Source organism: Mixophyes fleayi, chromosome 11 (assembly GCF_038048845.1).
Source record: "Mixophyes fleayi isolate aMixFle1 chromosome 11, aMixFle1.hap1, whole genome shotgun sequence".
Taxonomy (NCBI): domain Eukaryota; kingdom Metazoa; phylum Chordata; class Amphibia; order Anura; family Limnodynastidae; genus Mixophyes; species Mixophyes fleayi.
Window position 1 is genome coordinate 86,725,739 of NC_134412.1, and position 18,328 is coordinate 86,744,066.

Consider the following 18,328-nt stretch of genomic DNA (forward strand, 5'->3'; position numbering starts at 1 on the left):
TAATATTATCATTATTTTTATAAAGTTTTTTTTTACCCAAAAAGAAGGATTTTTTATAGCAACCAATGGCTCTTCAGCTGCTGTCTAACTACTAGTACCAGCATGCCTTGCCAGAGGCTGCAAGGGATGCTGGGACTGCTAGCTCCACAACAGCTGGAGATTCAGAGCTATTAGCCTGAACTGCACAGCAAACGATTTACAGAATACAAATGATCTATAAACTATAATTATATCACTAGAGAATGGATACATTGTAATATTATTTTTTGTTGCCGTAATTAAAAACTCATGTTGTAGCTGGGAGTTTCTCTCTTTTCAACTGTGAATTTTTGTCAACGGCTGTGAAAACACACCTTGGAAAAAAACTTTTGATGTATTCACATCTGAAACTGCAATTAACACCTTTTTTTCAGGTCGCCCCACAAGATTAATTTTTCCAACATAGATTAATGCAAATGCTTGCTAAAGTGTTTTGAAAATATTTTCTCTATTAATCTCAATCAACAGCAGATTACCGCCTGGGTAAGTAATGAAGTTGTTATGGCGTTTCGGGGAAAAAAAAAAAATGCAGATAAAAAAAATAAATAAAAATAACTGTACTGAACCTTTGATAGCACCAGAATATTCTGTGGATGTTCACAGGATTAAAATTCAGAATCGTGCAGCTGCAAAATAATTTTTACTCTTGGATAAACTCTCAAACCTGTTAAGGATGTCCAAATTGACATCTAAAATGCATTATATTTCACAGTAAAAGTCACTTAAAAATTTATTTTTGTGCCATTATCTGCACACAAAATCCCTACTTAAAAAAAATAAAAAACAACTCCATCATCAGTTAGTGCCAAGTCGTAAAAGCAATTCTACCGTTACATTATGAAAATAATATTGGTGGACTCAACAAAACGGTATTTTCTTTTTAAGACAGTTCAAATGGTTACCCTTATTGTCTATATCAATCTGCAATTGGCAGCACACGTTGTTGCAGATAGTCACTTCCCAGAAATAGTATGGGGTCACTGTTGGAGATGAATCAGATTTCAAAGAATGCAAAAAAATATAGCCTCGTTTCCCCACATTTTATTGTGAGGGACAAAGCTTTTCAGAAATCCAATGTTTTTCTAAAACTGAAAAACTGTGTTCTTTTGTTCTAAAATATTTAGTGGATAGAGCAAAATGATTTAAAATATAAATTCAGCTGCAAATAACAATATTGCAATCAGCAACACATTTTCAACACTGGTCTATTCCTCATCTATTATCATGGGACAAAATAACTAGAAAACTCAACCTCAAAATGGGAAGCTTAAAAGTATAAGTAGTCTAATAAAATGATATTTAAAAAGTAGTGTATGTAGGCATGTTTCTGTGTTAGAGAACGATATACTGTATTGCTTTCCATTTTCTATGAACATCAGAACATGTCTGTTTCATCCAGAAATAATTCAGAGGTTGCTCACTGCATGTTGGCATATTTCTGTGAATGTCTGTCTAAAGTTACCACTGTGAGGGGTGTAATGCTCTGTGAACATTCATCTGATAGAGGCTACCGGTTTGTCTAACCCTATGAACTTGCTATGGGCATGGTGACACAGCAGCCTTACAATGTCGGGGGCATGGATTTCATTCTGGCCACCAGCAATCCCACACACAGGCTGCCCTAGAGAATAGGCAGGTTAAAATCCTTTTGTACCCAGTAGCCTTGTAAGTCCCTTGTACTCCTCCCGACCCCCATCTCTAAAGAGAACGCCGGTAGAGGTTGTTGGTTGTTCAACAGATGATATAGCGTAAAGAAGAACACAATTGTGTGTTGTCTCCATGTGACCCCCATTCCCCACTAGATATACAGAACATTGCCTCGGTCCTTCTGGTATGCCGTATCAGGACTGCCCTCTGTAATGCCCGGTATGTAAGAGACAAGGCAGCTACAATGGTTGACCTTACTGAATCATCAGGTCTAGTATGTATTACGGAGACCCGGCTAGATGTAACTTTAGACCCAGTGAGAAGAACTTACTCATTTGAGGGTATTGTTGCCTGGACTTCAAAATGTTTGGTATTCAGAGTCGTTCTCCTCTGTCTCTTTTCCTGAAGATGGGAAGTTATTGCAGACATTATTGCTGGTCTAGTTATGGAGCATCATAACTATATAATAGCTTATCTTGGGGGATTTCAAAGCCTAGGTCAACGATAAACTCTTACACCTTGGTCAAGACCTTCTCTGCACAATGAATGTTTTGGACCTCACAGAAGTTATTTCCTCTGCTCCACATAAAACTGCGTCCTTGGAGATGACCAAATATTGAACAATGAATATTATTGTATTTTTTTTTTCTTAGCTAATAAGCACTCACCCCCCACCTATGCATAATTTCAAGCGACACATGACAATCGTATCAAAATGCCTTTAGACATAGACAAATGTAAAGTTTGCCCTAAACAGTGTTTAGTAAATGTGTTTTGGAATGGCTTCCAAAATACCTGAACTCTAGAGGTTTGGATCCCCCTCTATTTCTTTTCCTACAGTGACAGCAAAACCACATAACACATGAATCGCAGATTACCAATATTTATTTAGATACCTAGTAAATGCAATTCAAATCAATGCACTTTTGGTTAAAAAAAAAATACGTACAGCTTTGCTACTTAAACTGCGTTCGAGTTCTATAACTTTTGCAGGAAAATATATATATAAATATATGAGCCCATTTATACTTTTAGTGGTTTACTTATGAATCAGCAGAGACATTTTGCTCTAGATGTTAAAATATAATTTGCTGGGAAAAAAAATCTACTAAAGTTACCTTATTAAGTGCTCTAGTATAATTTTAGAATAAATACATTTATTCAACAGCCTATCTCGGTATAAAAAGTCTGCTGTTCTTATGAATTTCTAACGCGGTTTCTGTGCTGGGAAATACTCTTTAAAATTTGCTGGAACTAAACTACATTTGGTTCAACTTTCATAACGTCAAGAGGATGGGGAATATCAGCTAAATATCCTCGTAGCGAATACGGTCTTTTTTTTTTTTTTTTTTTACAATGGGGAAACTATTTCACTACTTATATCATCTATGTCTAATGAGATATAACATTTCTGGCCATATGACAGGAAATCAATCTTAAATATATTTTAGAAAGATTTTTTTTTGTTGCAATACGTGCGCGGTGATTGATGTGTTTATTTTGTCTCTTGTGATTATATAGGCTTGTGACTGCACAACAGTTTTTGTTGTTTAGAACTTTGGCAAGAGATCTCGTGTTCTGTAACTTATGTTATACAAGTTAACCCGTGCATGATACTCATGCATTCTAGTCAAATCAAGCTACTTAAGGTCTTAAAAAGGTTCTTGTCATGCATTTGGGCCTAGCCCAGGCCTCCTCAGGGGAAGAGCGTTACTTCCCGACGCAAGCGGCCTTTTTAATGTGTGTTCATGAGGTAAAATTACCTCACGAAAATGAGTTTGACCCCTCAACTCGTAAATTTAGCCTTTACTACCCCTCCTACGGGGGGAAGGGGGGATGATGGAAGTTAACTGACTTGACTATTCAAATTTTTTTGTTAAATAATGTCAGTATACCAAATTTCAGGTCAATTGGATGAGCCCTTTCTGAGAAAATAGTTTTTTTCCACACACACACTCACACACACACACTAACGCACGCCTCTACACATGTGTGTTCATGAGGTAAAATTACCTCACGAAAATGAGTTTGAGCCCTACCAAATTTCAGCCCTTTTTTAATTTTTTTTCCCACACACACTAAGAATTTAGTAGGTCAGTGTATAACTCCGCCCAGCAGGTGGCGCTGCAACTTGGTTGTTTTTTTCCACACACACACAGACAGACAGACGCCACTAAGCATTTATATATTAGATATGAAGGCTTCCAGAGGTCACTAGCACTCCTTGCTCTAGACCCTGCTATACATCATTTACTATTTATTTTAAATATATGCAGAAAGACTGCTGCATTCACAAACCAGTTCAGTGACTGTTAAATAATGATATAGAGATTTACCAAACGATTTAGCTCATCTTTAATTTCTACTTATGCAACTCATGGCTTTGTTCCTCCCGTGTGTCGAAAAAAACCCTCTCATCGTATATTATCTGCACCCCTCTTACAAAGGCTTCTCGTGCAATTATTTCCCAGATTGCTGAGTGACATTTGCTCCTCTCCGTATATTGCACCTTTTCTGATGTCTTTGGCACGTCAACTCTTGTGAGCTATGTCTTATAATGGTATTTGCTTTCCTAATTGCCTCTTAGCTTTGTCTCAATAGTCAGTCCTTCATTGTTATAATGTAATATTCTAAGAACTCACCGCACAGCCACGCTGCATTAACATTGTCCAATCTATCTCACAATTGTCTCCTGAATATTAATCCCCACCGAGCGCTATGTGGTAAGAGTTAAATGCCATGCAGTCTGCGGACAAGGAATGGTCAAGAGAGAGCTTGAGCGCTGTCATATGTAAAATTTGGTGTTATGGTCCGTGGATCAACTGCATAACAAAGTGTCTTATCATTTTCTAGCTACAAATGAATCATAGGAAAAAGGTATTTTACAGATGACACAAAAATTGGGTAATTTTCCATCATACAGCACAGTCATTACAAGCACTAAAGCAGCTTTTTCCCCTGGTGGAAGTTTTGCTTCTCTCTGATTTAAGCGGATGTGCATGGGTTTGCCTTGCAAGATGTCGCCTTTGGCAAAGTGGCAATACATGTGGACGAAAATCAACGTTCACATGTTCACGCAAACATCTTTTGCACCTGCTAGATGGTAGGTGCAAATACACACTGATGATGATTTGGCCTAAACTAGGCGCATTTGTGGCAAATGCAGAGCCAGATGCATCTCAAGATGTGTACGGCTCTCCATATGGATGGCAATTTATAGCCACTTTATGATCAGCTGTATATTGGTGCCAACTTTGCTGAACAAGGAGTAATTTCATATGCACTTGTTGCAGAAGAATTTGTTAATCGCCAATCTAAAAGATTTTATGTTTCTCCGCTGTCAACAATACTCTACACAACCTGAATTTCTCTGGAAGAAATACGTTTTAGCTTACATTTTGTGTCAAAAGTAGGAAGAAGGAGTCAGTTAAGGAAACAATGTGGTTGAGCCACGTACTGCATGAAGATACTTTACTGTTGAAAGGAGAGAGAAGGAGTCAGTTAAGTAAACAATGTGGTTGAGCCACATACTGCATGAAGATCCTTTCTGAAGTGCACTATCAAAAGGAGAGAGAAGGAATCAGCTAAGTAAACAATGTGGTTGAGCCACATACTGCATGAAGATCCTTTCTGAAGTGCACTATCAAAAGGAGAGAGAAGGAATCAGTTAAGTAAACAATGTGGTTGAGCCACATACTGCATGAAGATCCTTTCTGAAGTGCACTATCAAAAGGAGAGAGAAGGAATCAGTTAAGTAAACAATGTGGTTGAGCCACGTACTGCTAGAAGATACTTTACTGTTGAAAGGAGAGGGAAGGAATCAGTTAAGTAAACAATGTGGTTGAGCCACATACTGCATGAAGATCCTTTCTGAAGTGCACTATCAAAAGGAGAGAGAAGGAATCAGTTAAGTAAACAATGTGGTTGAGCCACATACTGCATGAAGATCCTTTTTGAAGTGCACTATCAAAAGGAGAGAGAAGGAATCAGTTAAGTAAACAATGTGGTTGAGCCACATACTGCAAGAAGATACTTCCTGAAGTGCACTGGCTTAGAACTTAACTTAATCTATAGGGAAGTGCTACCAAATGAATCTTGTTATAAGCCATCACTTCTTTTTCTATTATTAAAATGTGCAGGAATAGTGACATGCGTAGGGTGTATTGAGCAGGGATCATTTTAATCAAAGGGAAGAATTAATATTACACCCCTATCCTAGGTGACCATAGACAAATGCCTACGTCTTATACATGTAATAGCTGTTACACCGATAAAACCTACGTTGTATATAAAACAAATGACAGGTGTATACAATCGGCCAAATATCCGAGGATTGTCAGAGATATCTACAGGCAAATTTATAACACCAGCAGGAATACGGTTTTCCACATGAAAAATGGTTTTAAAACAAATTCAAGAACCCAGTGCTATTAGACATGAAAGGGACTCTTCTACTTAATTCACTACTCTCCGGCAGGAATTAATTTTTCAGAATAAAATAATACACTTAACACATTCTCTTACATAACTACAATGGGATGATGGTGCATGATAAAAACGGATACTGTGATGATTTATTTTTAGAATGCACTCTAGAGTATAATACAAGCAGTGATCTAGAAAACAGAAATGCTTCAATGCTTTCCAGCCTAGCTCAAATATATTACTATGAACCCCATAAGGACTGTTTTTATTGATGTCAGCTTCCTGCCTACTCATCAATTTTACACATTTTGGCAACAACACTCTAAAATAATCGTTATAAAGTACATATTTTCCTACTGGTTTGAAAAAAAGTGAGTAGTTACCCTTCTGCCAAGAAGTATTGTTGAACTACAAGTGCCACCTGCATTATGTCCAGGAACATGGCCTGGTTGGATCAGATATCTTTTGGGTGGACTGGTGATGGTGCCAATTTTAAAGGTCTCCTTTGCAACTGGCCCTCTTTAGCACAAACTATTACAAAGCATGTAGCAAAAATAAAGTTTCTAGAGAGGCTTTGTGGCTTGGATAGCCAGCATGCTAATGAGTCTTCTTAACACTTAGTGAGAATGGGGGTTACCCTCCATGGGATTCAACACACTCGGGCAGACCAGTATATATACAAAATAAGGCTTTATTATGACAGCACAACACCATAAGACGTTCACAAGGTACAGGGTAAATGGTAGTACCCTCCAGCATGCTCTTGCAGTCAGCACTCCAAAGTAATAATCACAGTCTCTTTCAGAGTCTTATCCTCCCGCAGTATTACCGCTACCGTTTAGCTAGACAGTTTCTATGTCTCCAAGTCTGGGATACTGGCTCACACAGACCCAGTCCTGGTAGGGTTTTCTCCAGCGGCCCAGAGTCCTTTGTGCTGGTGTGACATACACCAGGATCCTCCAAGATAGAATGAATCTATTGACATACTGCTCTACTTATATTCCTGGCTATTTACACAGGGAGTAGATGGCCCAGTACTCCCCTTTTCAGCAGAGATCTATATGTGGACATTTAAATTATTTAACTCTTTAGTCATACTGTTTCTGTTACCTTGATTATACAATGGAATGGCTTGACTGAATTAACTATTTGGCTGCATACACTTAACAAAGGGTTACAATATTACATCAGGATATGACACTTCACACTTGTGAAACAATAAGACATTTGACACATTATATTTGCAGCGTTAGACATTCTGGGGCATATTTAATTGTCGGCGGAAATGTCGAAAATCTTGCGCTCCGTGCACTGCTACCATTATTACGGTAATAGTGCACGGAAAAAAACGTTATTACGGTACTTTTCTCGCTGGATTTCAGCTCGCAGCTCCCTGAGCCGCGAGCTGGAAACCAGCTAACTATTACTGTAATAACAGTAATAGTTTTAATGTGGCGGGAGAAATAAAGAATTGAATATGCCCCTCTGAGTCTGTGAATTGATACAATAACATTTATATTGTTACATATTGATACATTTTCCAATGCTATTTCAGCCAGTATAGTACTGTGGAGACACATTGCACATAAGATGGAATTTCTAACCTAATTACCTCTTAGATTACCTATTGACCTAGACAACTACCTTGGGCTGCCAGCTAGCTCTCTTAACAGTCACTCAGACAATATTGCAAGTAATAGCAAGAGAAAAATGTACCTAATAAGAAATAATAATACACGATACACCAATGCTCTGGTGTATATACTTAGTCTGGGCCAAGGATTAAAAAGTACAATAAACTGTGAGAAATGGGCGATGAATAGATAGTCCTCAGTCCTGTTTCGTCCTCAGTTCACGTTTCGTCACAAACACCTAGATAACCAATGGTACTAATGACTACTTCGGAAAAGTGATTGTGGCAGCTAGTTTTGCACTGACAATATAAAAAGAAGAATTTAATCAGACAGACAATTCTGCAGTTCTGTTTGCACAGCTATGCTGCAAATGCAGTGTTCACACAATTCTCCACTGACAACCACAAAGGCAATTAACTGAACTGGTTTCACTTTGTCCGTGGTTCCATTCTTATTGATACTAGGTATTAATGTCATTATGTAATATATTTGCCCAAAAGTTATGCTAGAATTTCCCTACATAATAACAAACGAACCTCCACCCACCAATGAATAAACTAATTTCCCTAGGCAGGAACTACACTTTGTGTCTCTCCGTTCTATATTAAAAAAAGAGTCAGGTCCTCACGGACTGTATTTTGTGAAAGAGGCACAAGCCTTTACCTCGATCCATCCCATTATTAATCCGGCAGATGTGGAAGTATTTGTTTGACAGAAGACTAGGGCATGATCACTCCAGAAAATCCTTCATGTGCCCCTGAAGACAGACACTGTAAACACCCAGAAGCTGTTACGTTCAGATATTGCTTTAAGTTGCCTTTAACTGCAAAACACATCAGCACAAGAGTCATCCTTCCAAAATTTCCCTTTGTTTATAGCCATCTTAAAACACCAGTGAACTGCTATTAGATAAGTGCTCTGAGTCTAATTTGCCAGTCATTATATAACCTTGAAGGAATGAAACTTCTTGAGTAGTTTTACAGATTGCATGACTGTAAAAATAAGGTGCACAGATCTCACATCCTCAGTCCTTTTATCTTAGACAAGTTTAACAAGGCTCCAAGCACCTTTTTTGTTATCAATCTTCACCTCCTGCTTGCCGGGATGTCCTCAGTTTCGAAGTGGGTGGGAATAGAAGAGCAGGAAGCCACAGACTGAGGGTTATATAGTGGAAGGAGCAGGTTTCCCCAGCAGCACATAGTATATCAGGAGATGAGTGATGTGTTAGTGAGGACAGGGCTGCATGTGACAGGGGCAGTGACATGATGTGTGGAGGGGAATGGAGGCAGCAGGAAGCCACAGACTGAGAGTTATATAGTGGGAGGAGCAGGGTCCCCCAGCAGCACAGAGTATATCAGGAGATGAGTGATGTGTTAGTGAGGACAGGGCTGCATGTGACAGGGGCAGTGATATGATGTGAGGAGGGGAATGGAGGCAGCAGGAAGCCACAGACAGAGAGTTATATAGTGGAAGGAGCAGGTTCCCCCAGCAGCACATAGTAAATCAGAATATGAGTGATGTGTTATTGAGGACAGAGCTGCATGTGACAGGGGCAGTGACATGATGTGAGGAGGGGAATGGAGGCAGCAGGAAGCCACAGACTGAGAGTTATATAGTGGGAGGAGCAGGGTCCCCCAGCAGCACAGAGTATATCAGGAGATGAGTGATGTGTTAGTGAGGACTGGGCTGCATGTGACAGGGGCAGTGACATGATGTGAGGAGGGAAATGGAGGCAGCAGGAAGCCACAGACTGAAAGTTATATAGTGGGAGGAGCAGGGTCCCCCAGCAGCACAGAGTATATCAGGAGATGAGTGATGTGTTAGTGAGGACAGGGCTGCATGTGACAGGGGCAGTGACATGATGTGAGGAGGGGAATGGAGGCAGCAGGAAGTCACAGACTGAGAGTTATATAGTGGGAGGAGCAGGGTCCCCCAGCAGCACAGAGTATATCAGGAGATGAGTGATGTGTTAGTGAGGACAGGGCTGCATGTGACAGAGGCAGTGACATGATGTGAGGAGGGGAATGGAGGCAGCAGGAAGTCACAGACTGAGAGTTATATAGTGGGAGGAGCAGGGTCCCCCAGCAGCACAGAGTATATCAGGAGATGAGTGATGTGTTAGTGAGGACAGGGCTGCATGTGACAGAGGCAGTGACATGATGTGAGGAGGGGAATGGAGGCAGCAGGAAGTCACAGACTGAGAGTTATATAGTGGAGGGAGCAGGGTCCCCCAGCAGCACAGAGTATATCAGGAGATTAGTGATGTGTTATTGAGGACAGAGCTGCTTGTGACAGGGGCAGTGACATGATGTGAGGAGGGGAATGGAGGCAGCAGGAAGCCACAGACTGAAAGTTATATAGTGGGAGGAGCAGGGTCCCCCAGCAGCACAGAGTATATCAAGAGATGAGTGATGTGTTAGTGAGGACAGGGCTACATGTGACAGGGGCAGTGACATGATGTGAGGAGGGGAATGGAGGCAGCAGGAAGTCACAGACTGAGAGTTATATAGTGGGAGGAGCAGGGTCCCCCAGCAGCACAGAGTATATCAGGAGATGAGTGATGTGTTAGTGAGGACAGGGCTGCATGTGACAGAGGCAGTGACATGATGTGAGGAGGGGAATGGAGGCAGCAGGAAGTCACAGACTGAGAGTTATATAGTGGAGGGAGCAGGGTCCCCCAGCAGCACAGAGTATATCAGGAGATGAGTAATGTGTTAGTGAGGACAGGGCTGCATGTGACAGGAGCAGTGACATGATGTGAGGAGGGGAATGGAGGCAGAAGGAAGTCACAGACTGAGAGTTATATAGTGGAGGGAGCAGGGTCCCACAGCAGCACAGAGTATATCAGGAGATTAGTGATGTGTTATTGAGGACAGAGCTGCTTGTGACAGGGGCAGTGACATGATGTGAGGAGGGGAATGGAGGCAGCAGGAAGCCACAGACTGAGAGTTATATAGTGGAAGGAGCAGGGTCCTCCAGCAGCACATAGTATATCAGGAGATGAGTGATGTGTTAGTGAGGACAGGGCTGCAGGTGACAGGGGCAGTGACATGATGTGAGGAGGGGAATGGAGGCAGCAGGAAGCCACAGACTGAGAGTTATATAGTGGAAGGAGCAGGGTCCCCAGCAGCACAGAGTATATCAGAATATGAGTGATGTGTTATTGAGGACAGGGCTGCATGTGACATGGGCAGTGACATGATGTGAGGAGGGGAATGGAGGCAGCAGGAAGCCACAGACTGAGAGTTATATAGTGGAAGGAGCAGGGTCCTCCAACAGCACATAGTATATCAGGAGATGAGTGATGTGTTAGTGAGGACAGGGCTGCATGTGACAGGGGCAGTGACATGATGTGAGGAGGGGAATGGAGGCAGCAGGAAGCCACAGACTGAGAGTTATATAGTGGAAGGAGCAGGGTCCCCAGCAGCACAGAGTGAAATAAGGCTCTAAATGAACTGGTGCATGAAGAGTGTGGAGTCAAACTCACCCCTTTGAAAATTACATTTAAACTCATACATCCAAAGCGTTATAAATTGTGGTACCCATCATACTGCTAACTTCTCTCTATCTGAAGGAGAGGGGACATTTATGAGAAATGGTGCACAGACATCATTACTAAAAGGATGGTATAACCAACAACCAATGCATTTCTGTTATCACACAGTTTAGAAAATAAACGCATCTGATTGGTTGCTGTGGATTACAGCACATGTTGCAGTTACCTTCATCAGTTTTCATGAATGTCCTCATTAAATTACATTTTAAAATGCCAATCAAAATTTCTGTAGTTTTGATTTCTTCTGCGTTCTGATTATACACAGGGATTTAGGAAACATTACATTAAATCTTACAAACCCTTGCTTTACATTAATCTAGGCCTCAAAGAACTACAAAACCTAAAATACAACGTGTTTATATATAGGATTTTCTAATAATAGTTATAAATATATATGTACGTAACATACAATGTAAAACATCATGGTATGGAAGCCATTACTTATGAATTTTTCAATGAAGGCTTTCAACAGTGGAATAATTAATAAACAAAAGCAGCTTCAAATAGCCAAATAACAGCAATGAACACGCTGTGTACTGGTTGATACCATCGGCTTCTACAGAGCTCTATGTTCCAGTATCGTTCATGCGCTGAACTAAGTCACTGTCAGCATCGATTGATGATGATTTTTTGGCGTTAATAAATATCTTTGGAAACACAGACCTTGTACTGCAAACAAATGTACCAAGTCCCCTTAGATGGGTAAACATCCCCTCGTATGACACTATCTTCTTTTTTACTTTTTCTTTTTTTAAACAGGGGTTATGAAGAACACCTCTCACAGATAGCAAATAAGATAGAGTTCCATCCCTTGGCAAAATGAATTAGAGGGTTGTAAAATCATCATCATCATTTATTTATATATATAGCGCCACTAATTACGCAGCGCTGTACAGAGAACTCATTCAAAACAGTCCCTGCCCCATTGGAGCTTACAGTCTAAATTCCCTAATATAGACACACACTCACACACACAGACAGACAGGGAGACACTAGGGTTAATTTTGATAGCACCCAATTAACCTACCAGTATGTTTTTGGAGTGTGGGAGGAAACCGGAGCACCCGGATTAAACCCACGCAAACACAGGGAGAACATACAAACTCCACACAGATAAGGCCATAGTCGGAAATTGAACTCATGACCCCAGTGCTGGGAGGCAGAAGTGCTAACCACTGAGCCACTGTGTTGCCCTATAAAATGTATCTTAGAGTGAAAATCTGATCTGAGTATTAAAGTCCTGTAGAACAGATCTGTGTAATGACTCCATTCCACAAGCAAGACATTTACATTTTCCACTGCTGGCTGAAGGACCTTCCTTTAGCGCCTTATAATTGATCCAGATATGGACTAATTAAAGTTTAATATTACATGGAAAAAAAAAGAAAAAAAAAAGGAAAAGGCGTTAAGGGAGAAGGTATAAAAACAAGCGGATGAGAAATAGGCATGACCTTTCCTGTATCCTTCCTAGTACAACCGTATATTTCTAATTGACTCGATGGTGTTGTCAAATTTTATGCAGGTATGATCAATTTACATGGCCCATGATGTTTAATGAAGTTATTTTTTTTTTTACCAGTGTCTTAAAAAGGAGGCAGAGAGAATAAGACAGACTATTACAGTATATGTGCAATACTATAATTTCACATTAAATATGCGCCTCTATATTTTTATTGTGATCTTTATCAAGTTTATAATGGAAAACAAAGGTGATAGCAGGCAGCTTGTGTATCTGCAGCTGTTATAGAACTAGAAGTCCCAGCATTCCTCATCAGGGTCTGGTTGGCAGGCCATGCTGCTACTTGTAATTCTACAACAGATAAACAAAACCACCCATTGCCTAAGCCTGCGTTTTGCCTGACAGGGCATGCTGAGTCTTGTAGTTCCATGGTTAGTAGAGAGCCACAAGTTGCCTAAGGCCGGATGGATATTTTAATATTGGGATTTATTAGTATTAATAAGTGCTGCTACCTAGATAGTTCTGAAGTGGTGAAATTAAATGCCAACCAAAGGTACCAATATAACAGCGCCACCAAGTGGGTAAATATGGTAACATTCTTTTGGTGTAACAAATGCAAGGATCAATTTAGTGTTGGGGAAGGCATAGCGTTTGACATGCGTTTTCTCTTGTATTTTTACTAAAGATAAAAGCAAATGTGGATACCTGAAGGTAGAACTCATTGGGGCTTATTAAATAGAAAGTAATTCTGAAAAGAAGTATAAACACTCTATTATTCGCGGTTTCCATGTAACTACACTTGCAATATCAACATGATTCCCCTATAGGAGAACATAGGGGTGGAACTTTAAAATCACTAACCTTTCCCTTTTTTGTGACTACAATAACTCCATTCTTTATTTCAAAGCATAGAACAATAACACAAATCACTGTGTATAATAAAGTATGCTTTAACAAACTCACTATTAGCCCTATCAAAACAAAACATTTTATTTAATATTCTTATAAAACCAACACTGTCATTTTCACTTAATATTTATAGTTTGTTGTCCATACTATTATTAATTGTATATTTTATTCAAATCCTACTTTACATTATAATTCAGTGCAAATTCCATTGTTAGTGCAGAATGTTAGCCTTGATGCATTTAAGTGACCAGCATAATAATTATTTATGGAGTGATCCACCTTTGTTGCTCAAAACAGAATCAATGTATAGGGGTTTAAAACCTCTGCACTTGACCTGTGAAGGAATATCATGTGGGTCCATTAATATACCTTTCATGTCATCTACCGTCTGTACTAAGCCTCTTTCATTGTACGCTGATAAGCACGTTAGCATTCTACATCTAGAAACTCTGCTAAGTGATTGTGCAGGTAAGAGATCACTTATATATGCAGGGCACGAGGGGGGATGGTGACCCTCAGCTGGGTACTAGTCGTGGTAGAAAAGTCCGCTTCCAAGGTCACCAGACTAGTCCTTGCCCAAGGCCCCGGGCACTAGAATTTGGAGAACAGGGGTGAGAAATTCTGTACACATTGTATTTATTGAAAGAATAGATGAATCATTCTGAAGATGATGTCCCATGCTTAAATAGAGCCATGTCGTTAGTATTGCATTGGACAGCCTTATGTAACTAGGTAAAATGCTCTCAAACGCTGAGAATGCAGCCTATGGATTCACTAGGAAGTAGTGACATCATTGAGGAATGTCAGGGATGAGGGTATGTCAGGGATGTTCCTATTGTAATTATCGTAGATTTGTAAGTCTGCAGCGCCGTACAGTAGGGAAAACAGGACATTCATAAAACAGGGACATACAAGGCAGACAAAGTAAATGCAAATATGAAAAAAGAGAGCTTACATTCTAAGTGTAAGAGGGCACAACAAGAGGAGCGAGTGTGGTGTAGAGTGGAGATTGGGACAGCTGTGAAGGGAGCATTAGTGTGAATAGTATCATCAGGGATAAGGTAAGCTTTAAAAAAGAGATGGGTTTTTAGAGAACGTCTAAAGATTTGACTGTGGGAAAGTCTGATTGGGCCTGGTAGGGAATTCCATAAGTGTGGGGAGCAGCACGAGAGAAGTCTTGTAGGCTTCTGAAAACGTTGGGAAAGTTGGTTACCAGAGAGGTGACAAGGAGCAGGTCAGAGGTAGATCTAAGAGGGTGGGAGGGAGAGTATTTTGATATGAGATTTGAGATGTATGACGGGGATAAGAGTTTTGGTAGCATGCTGGGTAAGAAAAGGGAGTATTTTGTCAATGTTTTTAAGGTGGAATCGTCAGGACTGAGGGGCGGAGTCAAGTGTGACACCAATGAACAGTTCCTAGTGAATTAAGAGGGCGCCATGTTTAATTAAGGAGAGGTGGTCAAAAAGTAATCATGTTCTTCAAAAATAGACACTGAGTAGCAGACACAATTATATTTGTATCGCACTGAATCTGGTTCAGCCTTGATTGTACCCTCGTTACACAATACCCCTAATATTCATGAATGTTTTCTAAGCATACATGTTCACGCAATGAAATAAATCCCTCTGAATAAATGACAGGCTTCAATAAGGATTTATAAGTTTTTTAAAAAAATGTATGGACTTGATACTATGTTGAACTTATACAGAGGTTTCAAGTCTAAGGGGCATATTCAATTGACGGCGGGATCGCCGAAAATCCCGCGCTCAAAAAATATTACCGTTAATACGGTAATAACTCGCTGGATTTCAGCTCGCAGCTCCCTGAAATCCAGCGAGTAAATTACCGTATGAGCGGTTTTCCCCTTGCAGGATTACCGTAATAACGGTAATATTTTTTGAGCGCGGGATTTTCGGCGATCCTGCCGTCAATTGAATATGCCCCTAATAATCAAATAAATTAAACATGCGTTCATGTTCTGTTCTGAGTACGAGGTAATAACTGCGAACATTGTACTGTTTTTTCTCTATGCACAAAAACTTACTTTGTGTTATTCCAATATAAACTACATTTAAAGATATTATTTTTTTTTAGTTCCCTTTGAGGCACCTAAACTCTTTATTACAATTTAATTTTCGGTCTGCACGGAAAGAAGCTCAAGTGTTACAGTGTAATGGAGTAGCTGATTAATCTTGCTGTTCACTGTGTATAAATCTTTTAATGATTATTTCCTTTTTTAATTAGAATTTATCTTTATACCAAGCACAGATAACATGATTACATGAACACTCTTTCATCTGTCATTAAGTCAGACAATATGTTATGCAGTATATTTAATAACCAGTAACTTCTTAAGGAAGATGGTCTGGGAGATGGCAAGCAATTAAATGATTTTAGTTTATCCCATAATTTTAAGAGTATTGGTCACCTACGCACATTGGGGGCAGCCATTTTGGGAGCTGAACCAGTATTTATGAGAAGGCAGCCAATCAGTTCGCTAGAAGCCAATGTCATAACTGGTTTTTCATTCTGTTTCCGGTGAAACACTTTCAGGTTCTTTCAGGTTGCAAGGAGTTAGAGAGTCGTGACCACCAAGTGCAAATATCAATTTTTTATTGCAAACAAGTAAAAAAAAATAAAAACAATATACTTAGCTTCAATGGGGCCCTGGATAATTGAGCTGAATAGACAAATGACTGTCACCATTACAGACGGTCCAAGACGAGGCAACTTATCCTAGGTTTGCCTTGGTTACATTAGCATTTCATAATACACACAATAAAAGTACAAGAGCAATAGAATGGAGATCAGCGGCCATTTTGCCTGGCCTGTCACACATTCTCAGGTGTTGACGAATAAAGCTACAATTGTTATAAAGCTAATGTTATAAAGAAGTCAGAGTTCCCACTTTTCTTACTTATTTTTGGGGGTGAAACTCCACAGTTTGCTCAATTCAGCAGGATTTTAGAACTTACAATTAGTAAGGGCCCATTAGCAAAATTTGGGGGATAGCCCGCACCTCCCAAGGCCCCGCACCCTAGTCTTCTGATCATGTCGGGGCCAGCACATGTGTGGAAAAACCCCATTTGGGGGATTCACTGTGCATGCACCGGCCTCTCATATGCTCAGAAGAGAGGACAGTGGGCTTCCGGAAGGTGAACCAGAATTGCCAGGCTCCCTTATTCTGTAGCGGCAGCATCGCCTGCAGTGGCGAGCTTATCCGTGAAAAGATCTCTGAGCGCTAATAGAGGGAGGTATCCAACATGGCTGGAGAGGACACCCGCCTCCTGATTAGAAGAGTGCCACCGATATCCAATCGAAAGAGAGTAATTTATAATCATGCACTGGTTCCTCTGATGCTCAGAGATGATTACAGAGACTGGCCAGCAGACTTCCACTGCTGAACTGAGCCGACTACCAAGAGAGGAACCCCCCACCAATGTACTCAGGGCCAGGGCAACCTCTTGCCCACATCCCATCAGGCATTTTCCATTGGACCTTGCCTTGCCCATACCCCCACTTGTAGTGCCATGTTCTTCCATTGGGAATGTGGCACGAGACTGTTATGTCATAGCCCACCACCGCACTGGCAGCCCATTACCAACATGGCGGAGCAGCAGTCTGCAGCTTCACAGGTAACAAGCTGACGACTGCTGCCCTTCTATATCAGCAGCTGACGCAAAGTGAGGGGGTGAAAAGTATTACCATTTTAGGGGGTGTGGGGGTTGATGTTTTGTAAAAAAAAAAAAAAAAGAATGAGGAAAAATCCCTTTTAACTCTTTCTTTCCCAGATGAAAGTTATGTAACAGGACCACTACAAACATCTTCCTTTCCCAGACGCGAGACCAGTAACATTTCCCTTCCCTATTAGAACTCTGCTCATAAATCCAAATTAATGCAAAACAGAAGAATGATTTTTCTCTTTAACGCTGCATCACAGAAGCCCCCCTTGTCCCTTTTCTTTCAGAACTCCAGCTGAAAGACTTCTACCTCTTCCAGCGTAAATAAAAGAGCATCACAGGAACGTCATTTCTTACCATTTGTACCTAAATTTATCTAGATTACAAAGAACTCCCTCGTGCTCTCTCCTCTTGGAGGCAGCAGTGATTAAGCACTTAAATTGATTAATCAAATTTCCTGTGATGAAAACTACTGTCATCCATTAATCTGATGTGGCTTATAAATAAGAGATAGCAAATACAGGAGATAAACATGTTGACAGATAGGTGATGCCGTCTTGCATACAAATTACAGATTACCACCGGACTCCTGGAGGATTTTAGCTGTAGGCAAAACGCAGGAAGAGGGAGCGTCTCCCTAAAGATGTAATTAGGCCGGGACGGTATGTCCGTTTTCTAACGAGATATTACTGGTAAAGACACGGTGCATGTCAATAACTCTGTTCGGCTTGATAAAAATTCAGGTAATGAAACAGGAATGTAGAGTTCATAAAATCACTCCAGACATACCCTCTGACCACTAATAGGAATCTTATACATACCTGCTAACATTATAAATTATCCAGGGATGCTGCTTGTACATATTCCAGTTACGCAAGATCTCGGCAGACCTCATAGCACTACAATTCCCAGCATGTCTACTGAATGTGAAAGCAGTGCCCTTTTTTGCATTTTAAAGATTTAATTTTAATAAGAGTTA

The 18,328-nt window shown here is 40.4% G+C and overlaps 1 protein-coding gene across 4 annotated transcripts in view; it reads left to right on the forward strand.

Annotated features, from left to right (window-relative positions):
- The window catches only part of CAMTA1 (calmodulin binding transcription activator 1), a 1,141,371-nt gene that overhangs the window by 569,100 nt on the left and 553,943 nt on the right, over positions 1–18,328 (forward strand). The gene's annotated exons all lie outside the window — the stretch shown is intronic.